Genomic DNA, 10426 nt, shown 5'->3' with positions numbered 1-10426 from the left:
TGCCAGAAATCATCAAACAATTGATCTGGAAGGGATGCGAGTGGAGAAATCACTCCTAACTGTGCAGATGGAAGTATGTTTCTCCTGATTGTAAAGAGTGCCTTTTCAGAGCTAACTTAAAACAGAGCTGAGAAATATTTTAAAAAAGAGACCTGTATGAAGGGCCCTCTGAAATGTTCTTAGCCCAACCAACAAAGTTGGGGCAGTCTTCATTGAGGGCTATATACTTAGTTCAGCGATTTACCCCTTTTTTCGTTTCATATTTTTCCGACGGAACAAAAAAAATGTGGAAAATCACTGGACTAAGGGCTCCTTTTACGAAGCCCGCGTTAGCGGCTTTATCGCACGGGACTTTTCATCACGCGCTAACCCCGCGCTAGCCGAAAAACTACCGCCTGCACAAGAGGAGGTGGTAGCGGCTAGCAAGGCCTGCAGTTTAGCGCACGCTATTACACACATTAAACCGCTACCGCGACTTTGTAAAAGGAGCCCTGAGTGTATATAGCCCTTGATGGAGACTGCCCCAGCTGTGTTGGTTGGGCTGAGAACTTTTCACCGGCACCTCTTATGTCCCACAGTCAAATTACCTCAGGCTCATAGAGTGTAAACTCAAGGGATATTTTCAGATGATGCTCTTTCTGCTTCACATCCTTCTGGTAGGTTAGAGAGAATGCTCTGCTGATACATTATTTCTGGATTTGTGGGGGGAGGGGGTCAGTCTGTCTCCTACTAAACTCTGGGGATCTTATCATTCAGTGCAAAGAGGGATGTGACAGCAGCGAATCGGCAAGAAGAATTTCCACTCTTTCTTGCCACTAAAGGCCCACTCCTGTGCCAGGTGCCCCCATCCATCCTCTAGTCCAGTGTTTTTCAACCGCTGTTCCGCGGCACACTAGTGTGCCGCGAGATGTTGCCTGGTGTGCCACAGGGCCGCCATTAGGGCAGTACTACCAGTCCTGCATTCAGGGGCCCGGAGCTGACAGGGGGCCCGAGGCAGGGGCGCCAGTAGCTCGCCAAGGCAAAGTGAGTCGATCACCCAGGACTCACTTTGTCTTGGCGATCTAATCTATCGAGCCGATAAGTCTTCTTCTCCCCGACGTCAATCCTGCAGTCAGAGAGGAAGTTCGGGCCAGCCAATCGCTGCCTGGCTGGGCGGAACTTCCTCTCCGATTGCAGAATTGACGTCAGGGAGAGCATGCGTCGGCGTCGGCTTTGGGACCTGTTATCCATTGGTGGGTCCTGTTCCCCGATGGCAGCGGCAGTGGCAGTGGCTTGGGGAACGGCAGGGAGAAAGAAAGAAAGGGGGCAGGCAGGGAAACAGAAGGAAAGAAGAGAAACAGAAAAAAAGAAAGAAAGGTCAGGGAGAGAGGAAGAAAAAGTTGGGGGAGGGAATGAGGTGTGGAGGAGAGAAAGCATACAGGCTGATAGAAGGGAAGAAAGATTGGATGCACAGTCAGAAGAAGAAAGTGCAACCAGAAATCACCAGACAAGGTAGGAAAAATGATTTTATTTTAAATTTAGCAAAGTGGAGGCAGTATTACCACAGTTTTCAAAGGAATTTGCCCAAATACTTTAATAGTTAACTGGGTAAATTCCCAGAGATGAAAACTTCCCTTCATTTACTATGCACAGTTCTGAATTTATATCTGCTGTCTATATTTTACAATATGGTCACCTTTTACTAAACCGCAATAGTGGTTTTTAGCGCAGGGAGCCTATGAGCGTCAAGAGCAGCGCTGGGCATTCAGCGCAGCTCCCTGCGCTAAAAACTGCTATTGTGGTTTAATAAAAAGGATGGAGGGTATATTTGTCTATTTTTGTATGCTATAAAAACCAAATACAGAGAGAGACTGAGAGCTGTTGACGAAGAGCTACGTGTGTGTCTTTCTTCGATTCCAGCCAGAATATCAGCTTTGTGTTCAGCCAAACAGGCCCAGGTTTCGCACTGAATAAAGTATTTTATAATTTTTCACTATTCTGTTTACTTAATATTTCATAATAAGGTAATTATAAAATACTTTCTTTGTGTTTATTTGATTCCTATTCAAGAGAATTACTTTATATATAGTCAATATAGGCACAGAGTTAAATTTTTTAACATTTTCTAATGGTGGTGTGCCTCGTGATTTTTTTCATGAAACAAGTGTGCCTTTGCCCAAAAAAGGTTGAAAAACACTGCTCTAGTCTCCCCCTTCCCTCCCCCCTAAAAAAAAGCAGGAGGAATGCCCACTCTTTCTTGCCACTAAAGGCCCACTCCTGTGCCAGGTGCCCCCCCCCCCCCGCGATCCATCCCCTAGTCTCCCCCTTCCTCACATAAAAAAAGGCAGGAGGAATGCCCACTCCCTCCTGCCACCAGATGCCCCCCCGATACCTTTTATCGAAGATAGAAGTAGGAGTGACGAACGCTTTCTTTCCTCCTCGGTGCATCATGTGATGCATGGGGAGGGGCCCAAGGCCCTGATTGTCTCAGATGCCTAAGGCCCCTCCTGAGGTGTCTGAGCTAGAGAATGACACGGGGACAAATTTTTCCCCATCCCCGTGGGAACTCATTTTCCCGCCCCATCCCTGCAAATTATTTTCCTGTCCCTGCCCCATTCCTGCAAGCTTTGTCCTCATTTGCACAAGCCTCAAACACTAGAAAATCATAAGTGTTTGAGACTTGTGCGGTTAAGGTAGAGCTTACAGGAATGGGGCAGGGACAGGGATAGGGAAATTGAGTTCCTCTCCTCTATGAGCCTAACTGTGCCACCTATGTGTTGGCCCCAGGCCCAGAAAACCACAGGGAAAAGTTGAACCAGCTGTGCTGTACGTTTTAAATCAAACGTTCAGGACCTACAGTGGTTTGGCTGCAGGGGGTGTCATTGTTTTATTTATGTGGAGTTTTTTTGTACTTGACGAATAACCTTACTCTAAAAATGGTCCAAGCTATGTACAATGAACAACACTGAAAAACACAATAAATGATATATTGGTGTAAAAATATACAGTGGTGCCTCACACAACGAACTTAATTCGTTCCAGGAGCAAGTTTGTTATGTGAAAAGTTCGTTATGTGAAACGCGTTTTCCCATAACAATACATGTTAAAAAAAATAATTCGTTCTGTAGCATATAATATGCTAAGATGACATAAAAAAAGATAAATTTTTTGTTATTATTTTTATTTAGATACATCTAAAAACATAATTTTTTTTTAAACAAACACACATTCACTCCTTCTAATTATTTCCCGTTTCATTTCAACAGAAATCACCTTCCTGCTTTTTTTAGAAGCCATGATATACAGTATATAAAAAATATTGAGTTTATCTTAAAAGGACAACTGTATACTGTGAGAGAGGGCAGAGTCTCAGCAGCAAAAACTGGGACTTAACTTTTCTTTTTTTTTTTTTTCTAGCATCGGGGAAGCGGCGAGAGTAGCTCCGCCCCCCCCAACGCATCAGCAGTAGGCGCCGGGCCCCTCCATAAAAGGAGGCGAGCCGACGGTCCGCCACTGCACAGGGAGCCAGGCGAAGGGCTGTGAGAGAGGGCAGTTAAGCGCAGTGAGTAACGCAGCTCGGGCGACTTCGTTGTGTGAAATGAAGTTCGTTGTATGAATCAAGACATGAAGTTCGTTGTGTGCAGCGTTCGCTGTGCGAGGCGTTCGTTATGCGAGGCACCACTGTACTTATGTTGGGTAATAAAAGGAGGGAACAACATAACTATTCAAAGTTGTCAAAACACATGAGGATTGTGAAAAATTGCAGGAAAACCTTAGGAAATTTGGAACATTGGACGTCTAAATGGCAGGTGAAATTTTTTTTTTTTTTTCAAAATCTTTATTCATTTTAAAACTTTCAACAAGTGCGACAAAAATACAATCATATAAACTTTAACATCACTTACTAAACCATCAAAGACTAAATCACATCAACTACCCTCCCTCCCTACTTCATGACCATCATTTATATAGCATTAGAATAACCCCACCCTGGACATTAGTAAACAAAAAAAGGGGGAAAATAAAATTATTAATTTTATTCAATCGTACAATATTTTATTCAATCGTACAATATATTCAATCGTATAATAAATAATTAATTTTATTCAATCGTACAAACACCATTAAACTTTTTAAAGCGCCCTTGCTGAATAGCTATTACTCGTTCCATTTTAGAGATGTAACACAATGAATTCCACCAAAAACTATAACTTAATCGATCACAGTTTTTTCAATTATGGCAGGTGAAATATAATGTGAACAAATGCATAGTGATGCACATTGAGAAGAATCATCTAAATCAGTGGACCCCAACCCTGTCCTGGAGGACCACCAGGCCATTCAGGTTTTCAGGCTAGCCCTAATGAATATGCATGGAGCAGATTTGCATGCCTGTCACTTCCATTATATGCAAATATCTCTCATGCATATTTATTAGGGCTAGCATGAAAACCTGATTGGCCTGGTGATCCTCCAGGACAGGGTTGGGGACCACTGATCTAAATCATAGTTACCTTATGCTATGGTCCACCTTAGAAGTCAGCACCCAAGAAAAAGACCTGGGTTTCTGTAGACACTATGCTGAAATCTTCTGTCCTGTGTGCAGCTGAGGCATAAAAAGCAAACATGCTAGGAATTATTAAGAAAGGAATGGTAAATAAGACCAAGAATATTATAATGCGTCTATATTGCTCCATGGTAGGGTTACCAGATTTTCCAAATGGAAAATCCGGACCCCCATAGACCCGCCCTACAGACCCTCCCAGTTCCACCCATCCCTGCTTCGTTATGCCCCAGTCTGGTAATTACTTCTTCTTGGGTGTTACTTTACTCTATATGCTTTACTTTAATAATAATAATAACTTTATTTTTGTATATCGCAGTACCACAACAGTTCAGAGCGGTTTACAGAGGAAGAGACTGTACACAGACAGCGATGTTACATATAAGACATTCAGATTAGTTTAGCAGTTGGGATTAGTCAGGCATATCGAGAAGCATGTCAGGGATATGAGGCAGGGATATAAGGCAGGGAGGAAGTCAAAGAAATTTGTCAAAGAGATAGGTTTTAATTGATTTACTGAAAGTTTGGTAGGAGGGTGAATTTGTAATGAGGGTGGTTAGACATTTATTTCATTTGCCTGCTTGAAATGACAGAGATTTATCAAGGAATCTCTTGTGGATGCAGCCCTTTAAGGACGGGAAGGCAAACAGGTAGGCATTACGTGTGCGGGAGGGGCCTGAGAATTCAAAATGATCTGACAGGTAGATAGGGGAAGAGCCTGTTAAGGTTTTGAAGCAGAGGCATGCAAATTTGAAGATGATCCTTGCCTCCATCGGCAGCCAGTGCAGTTTTATTTGTAGAAACTGTGAAGATGCTTGAGAAATCGTCTTTGCTCTCTTTCAGATCAATTCTACCTTGGATTTTCTCCTTATCCTAAGTGCGTGCATTCCACTTTGAAAAAGTGGTACAGGATTTTTATATATTTTTCTCAGGGGTATAAGAGGGACTGTAAAGGAATGTATGTGATGTCAAATATGAAAATCCTGGGGATTACGTTGGATCGTAATTTAACTTTTAGGAAACATACAGATTTATTAATTTAAAAAAAGCTATGCATTATTATGGAAATTAAGAACCATCAAAAAGTTTTTTTGATAGAGAATCTTTTTGATTACTGGTCCAATCTACCATATTATCTACCTTGGACTATTGCAATATAGTTTACTTGGGGTTACCCAAAAAAATTTTAAGACTTCGTCTGGTACAGAATATTGCAGTTCGCCTGATTTTTGATCTTAAAAAATATGACCATGTTAGTCCTTTTTATACCAAACTGCATTGGCTGCCTTTTGGGGCCAGAGTGTTTTTCAAGTTTGGGTGCTTCTGTTATAAGGCGCTTTTCAGATTATTGCCTCATATCTGACTCCCTATTTGAAATTCTGTTAGTCAACAAAAGGTACTAGAAATTCAGGTAAGTTTATCTTCCCTATCCCAAAGGCCTGTCGTTATAAGACTTTTTTGGACAGGACTTTGGCATACCAGGCAGGGAAGATGAACTCCTGGTTAAGTCCGATGATTGTTCAATCCTACTCTCACCTTACCTTTAGGAAAACATTAAAAATCCATTTATTTGACAAACAAGAACGCTGTTTTTGATATTATAATGAGGTGTTTTGGTTCTTATTATTTTTTAATGCATGTTTTAATCTTTTAATTTTTTGTAATATTTTATTATGTAATACTAGATTGGTGTATGCGGTTTGAATGTTTTGAAATTGTATCATGAGCTCAAATGTCTCAGCTTTTTCCTGTTGTGAACCGCCCAGAACTACTGGTAGGGCGGTATATAAGAAAATAAATTATTATTATTATTATGTTGAACTGACACTTCCAATTATCCTTCCAATTGTAGATAATATGATGAGTAGCTAAAGCAATCATGATATCAAAAATTTTTGTGAATGACGGTGGTATCAAGATATCAGGGTTTAAAGATTGCAATATGATGGATTTATAAGACATGGGCAAATTGTTATCCAAATGAATTAGAGAGAGAATTCTTGACCATATGCCTGACCAATAAATTTGTAGATTAGGATATGCAAAAAGGAGATGGAAGGGTACCAGATTGCTGAAGGCAAGATCAACAAAGCTCTGAAGAAGATGTATGTAAAAACTTGGCTATTTTAATAGGGGTCCAATAGGCCTTATGCATAATAAAATAAATAAATGACGACATAGTAGGTCGGGCTGAAGAGGACCAAAAGGAATTCCAATTTATTTCTCCAGGATTTAAATTCAGTTCTACCTCCTCTGTCAGATTCTTGTATAATTCTATAAAGGTTTGACGCTTTCTTATTTCCTAGCAATAGGGAGTGTGTAACCAGCTAGTTTGTGGGCGGTGTTGTGGCAGAGTTAGAGTGGTGATCAAATCTAGCTGGTTAGCAGAGATTTTCAGTTTGCTAACCCACCGAGTAACTGCACAAAGGTAGGACAAAAAAGACAGAACTAACTTTATGCAGCAAAGGCAATCAGGCACTGATCTGAACATCGGCCGGTGCCCAGTTAATTTTCAGGTCATGAAGTCAGTGCTCTATCCCCCTCCTTCCCTCACAACACCCCTTGGAACATGTATAACCACCCCCTCTGAATTGCCCCTCCCCAGAAGCAGAGCCTGATATTTATTTATTCATTCAATTTTCTATACCATTCTCTCTGGGGAGCTCAGAACGGTTTACATGAATTTATTCAGGTACTCAAGCATTTTTCCCTGTCTGTCCTGGCAGGCTCACAATCTATCTAATGGACCTGGGGCAATGGGAGGGAGGAAGTGACTTTACCAGGGTCACAAGGAGCAGCGTGGGTTTGAACACACAACCTCAGGGCGCTGAGGCTGTAGCTTTAACCACTGTGCCAGTCTAGAAATTAGAATGTAGTAAAAATGAGCCAAGTATAGGACAATCAAGCCATTGTGACATCACTGAGGAGGTTGGCTCTTAGGCATTGGTGTAATGAGGCGTTATGATGTCACAATACCAGCTCTGGTTATCTATGGACCAAAAGCTGTTAACAGACCCATCACTGAAAATAATAGGAACCTGAAGGCTAGATATATTTTCCGTGAACGCACCTAGACTCTGGAACGCTATGCCAACATACTTGAGAGAAGAAGAAAACTTAGCGCATTTTAAAAGTTCCCTGGAAAGCTTTCTGTTTATAGACACCTTCAACCTATAACTCCTCAAAAAAAAAATCTCTATTTCTTTCTTTACATTTTCCCTCTCCTATCATTATTTTGCTTCCCATATATGTTACCTCTCTCTTTTCTATAAACAAATTGTAGTTCCTACCCCCGCTGCCCTTGTATTGTCTAAAATAGCTGGGTGAGAATAATTTTTAAGTTGTATAACTCTTTTTTGTTTTTATCTTGTATTTCGCGTAGAAACACATGATAAGCATTCAAATCAAATTTTGGGAAGTGGGCAGGGGCGATCCCTACTCCTGCCCATTGCAGCTGCTTCCCTAAAATGGCTGCCATGGCCTCTAGTTGGTGGGGGGGAGTTGCTTTGATTCTGGGGGAAGTGGGAGTGGGCATCAAAAGGAAGTAGATGATCTTACATGGGTCTTGTCCAATATTCAGCACACATTAGCAATTCTAGCGGTAAATAACTCCATAGTATAAACGAAAAACTGAGCAAGTCAGGCCCAGAGTTAAGCTTAAACAACTGCTCAGGGTGCCATATTTTAAAAACAGCAACAGGACAATTCTATAAACTAGGTACTGATATTTACTAGCATGAACATAAATTGGCACCTGTCTAAACGGTTCACAGTCATTCGCGCGTGGCTTTGTCTGGCGCGCTTTTGTCCTGTCACCGTCTAAACACAGTGCTCAATATCGAGAGTGATAAGCAACCAGTGGCACTGCATTGCATATTAATTTGTGAAGGCAGCACTTGTACAGGTTTGTCACAGAAAAAAAAGGTACTTGACCAGCTTTAGGGGGCTTTTGTTCGAAATTAGGCCTCCCTAGATTTCAGGCTGCCTCTACAGGAGCCTGTGTTTATTAAAGCAGCTGAGTCACTGTTTACTTATTCATTTTGGCATCATCCAGTGTGCATTTAATGATCTATAATTAAGAAACACATATTAAACTGAGGGCAATGATTAAGCTCCTGGAGAAGTCAAATACTGCTCAGATCTTGCAAGATTTAGGGAGCACTGCTACTTTCCTGCAGACGGTTTCCATATGCTATTAATTTAGAGTGCCAAAAAATGAAGCAGAACCTGGAGAGCTGATGTTGTACTTCCGACATGCTTTCCTTTCCACATTAAACTGTGCACGCACTTTGCAATAAACAAAAGGCCTCCCCGAGAGTTAGTACGTGCCAAACAATGTGCATTTTTGCTACTTTAACTAAATATTGTATTGTATATGCTACCCATGCACATGCCCACTTCGGCTCTCCATTATTCACCTGCCTCCATTAACAAAAATGACCATTTATCCCTACCCTCTTTCTGTCCAATAACCAATTCCTAATCATTGCCTCCTATCTCTTGACTCTTTCATTTTCTCTGGAGCCTCTCATGAGTCTCGCTTATAACGGAACCTCGCATATAGCGGACGAGGCTCGCTGGTCCTGGCTGAGCGCCATTATAAACATACAGAAAATCATCGGATATAGCGGACTCGCATATAACGGACTTTCGGATATACCGGACAACTATTTTGGTCCCCAGAGCTGCTTTTAGCTGTAGTTTTATTCAGCTATAACGGACATGCAGGCTCCGCCCTACAAGGCACGTGGCATGCCGGTGATATAGTATCAAAATGCAGCCCAGAAAAAAAAAAAAAATGACAGAGTATTTTTCTTTCCAGTACAGTGTTCTGGTTTGCAATCATTTCGTGCCATACCAATATTTTGCTGAGTTTTATTATTAATGTTGCTGATATGCTTGTGCAGTGACTGTTATTCATCTATTTATGTTGTTTCAAGTTGCCCTTAATAAAGTTTTTTAAAAATGCAACTCTGGATATAACAGACTCTGGATGTAACGGACTGTTTTTCCAGGTCCCTTGAAGTCCATTATAATGGGATTATACTGTACAACAATTGGCTCACCTTTATTCACATGCTTATTTATACCTTTAAAGAAATGAAGTGAATTGGTGAGGCAAGACTTCCCTTAGCTGAACCTATACTGAATCTGTACCATTAAACCATATTTATCTATGTGTTCTGCAATTTTACTCTTTACATTGATTTCTACCATCTTGTCCAGCACTGAAGTCAGGCTTACCAGTCTCAGATCACCCTCCAGTCTTCAGGCACTATGAATGATTTTAATGATAAGTTACAGATCACTAACAGCAATTCAGCAATTTCATGTTTTGAGTTCTTTCAATACCCTGGAGTGTATACCATCCAGTTCAGGTGATTTATCACTCTTTAACTTGTCAGTTTGGTTCAGTTCATCTTGCAACTTCACCAAGATTTATTTTAGTCACTTCATTGGCTTCCCATCCATTTCCGAATACAATTCAAACTCTTCTTAGTGACCTACAAATGGATTCACTCGGCTGCCCCTCACTATCTCTCTTCACTTATCTCCCCCTATGCCCTCCCCCTCCCCAAGCTCTGCTCAGCTGGTAAGTCCTTCCTATCTGTGCCCTTCTCCTCCTCTGCCAACTCCAGACTCCGTCCTTTCTATCTTGCTGCTCCGTATGCCTGGAACAAACTGCCCGAATCCCTACAGTGGGCTCCGTCTCTGGCAGTGTTCAAGTCCAAGTTAAAAGCCCACCTCTTCGAGACTGCTGTCAACTCCTAACTCTTCTTACCTTGGATTCTGCATCCCCCAACCTTATATGCCATGTCTGTCTGTCCAACTTCTATTGTAAGCTCTTCCAAGCAGGGACCATCTATTAAATGTCAAATTGTA

The 10426-nt window shown here is 41.5% G+C and overlaps 1 protein-coding gene across 4 annotated transcripts in view; it reads left to right on the top strand.

The window, feature by feature from the left end:
* Positions 1-10426, top strand: part of VEPH1 (ventricular zone expressed PH domain containing 1) — a 135230-nt gene that overhangs the window by 43033 nt on the left and 81771 nt on the right. The gene's annotated exons all lie outside the window — the stretch shown is intronic.

This window comes from Geotrypetes seraphini, chromosome 9, assembly GCF_902459505.1.
Source record: "Geotrypetes seraphini chromosome 9, aGeoSer1.1, whole genome shotgun sequence".
Taxonomy (NCBI): domain Eukaryota; kingdom Metazoa; phylum Chordata; class Amphibia; order Gymnophiona; family Dermophiidae; genus Geotrypetes; species Geotrypetes seraphini.
This window is presented reverse-complemented; position numbering and strand designations above follow the sequence as displayed.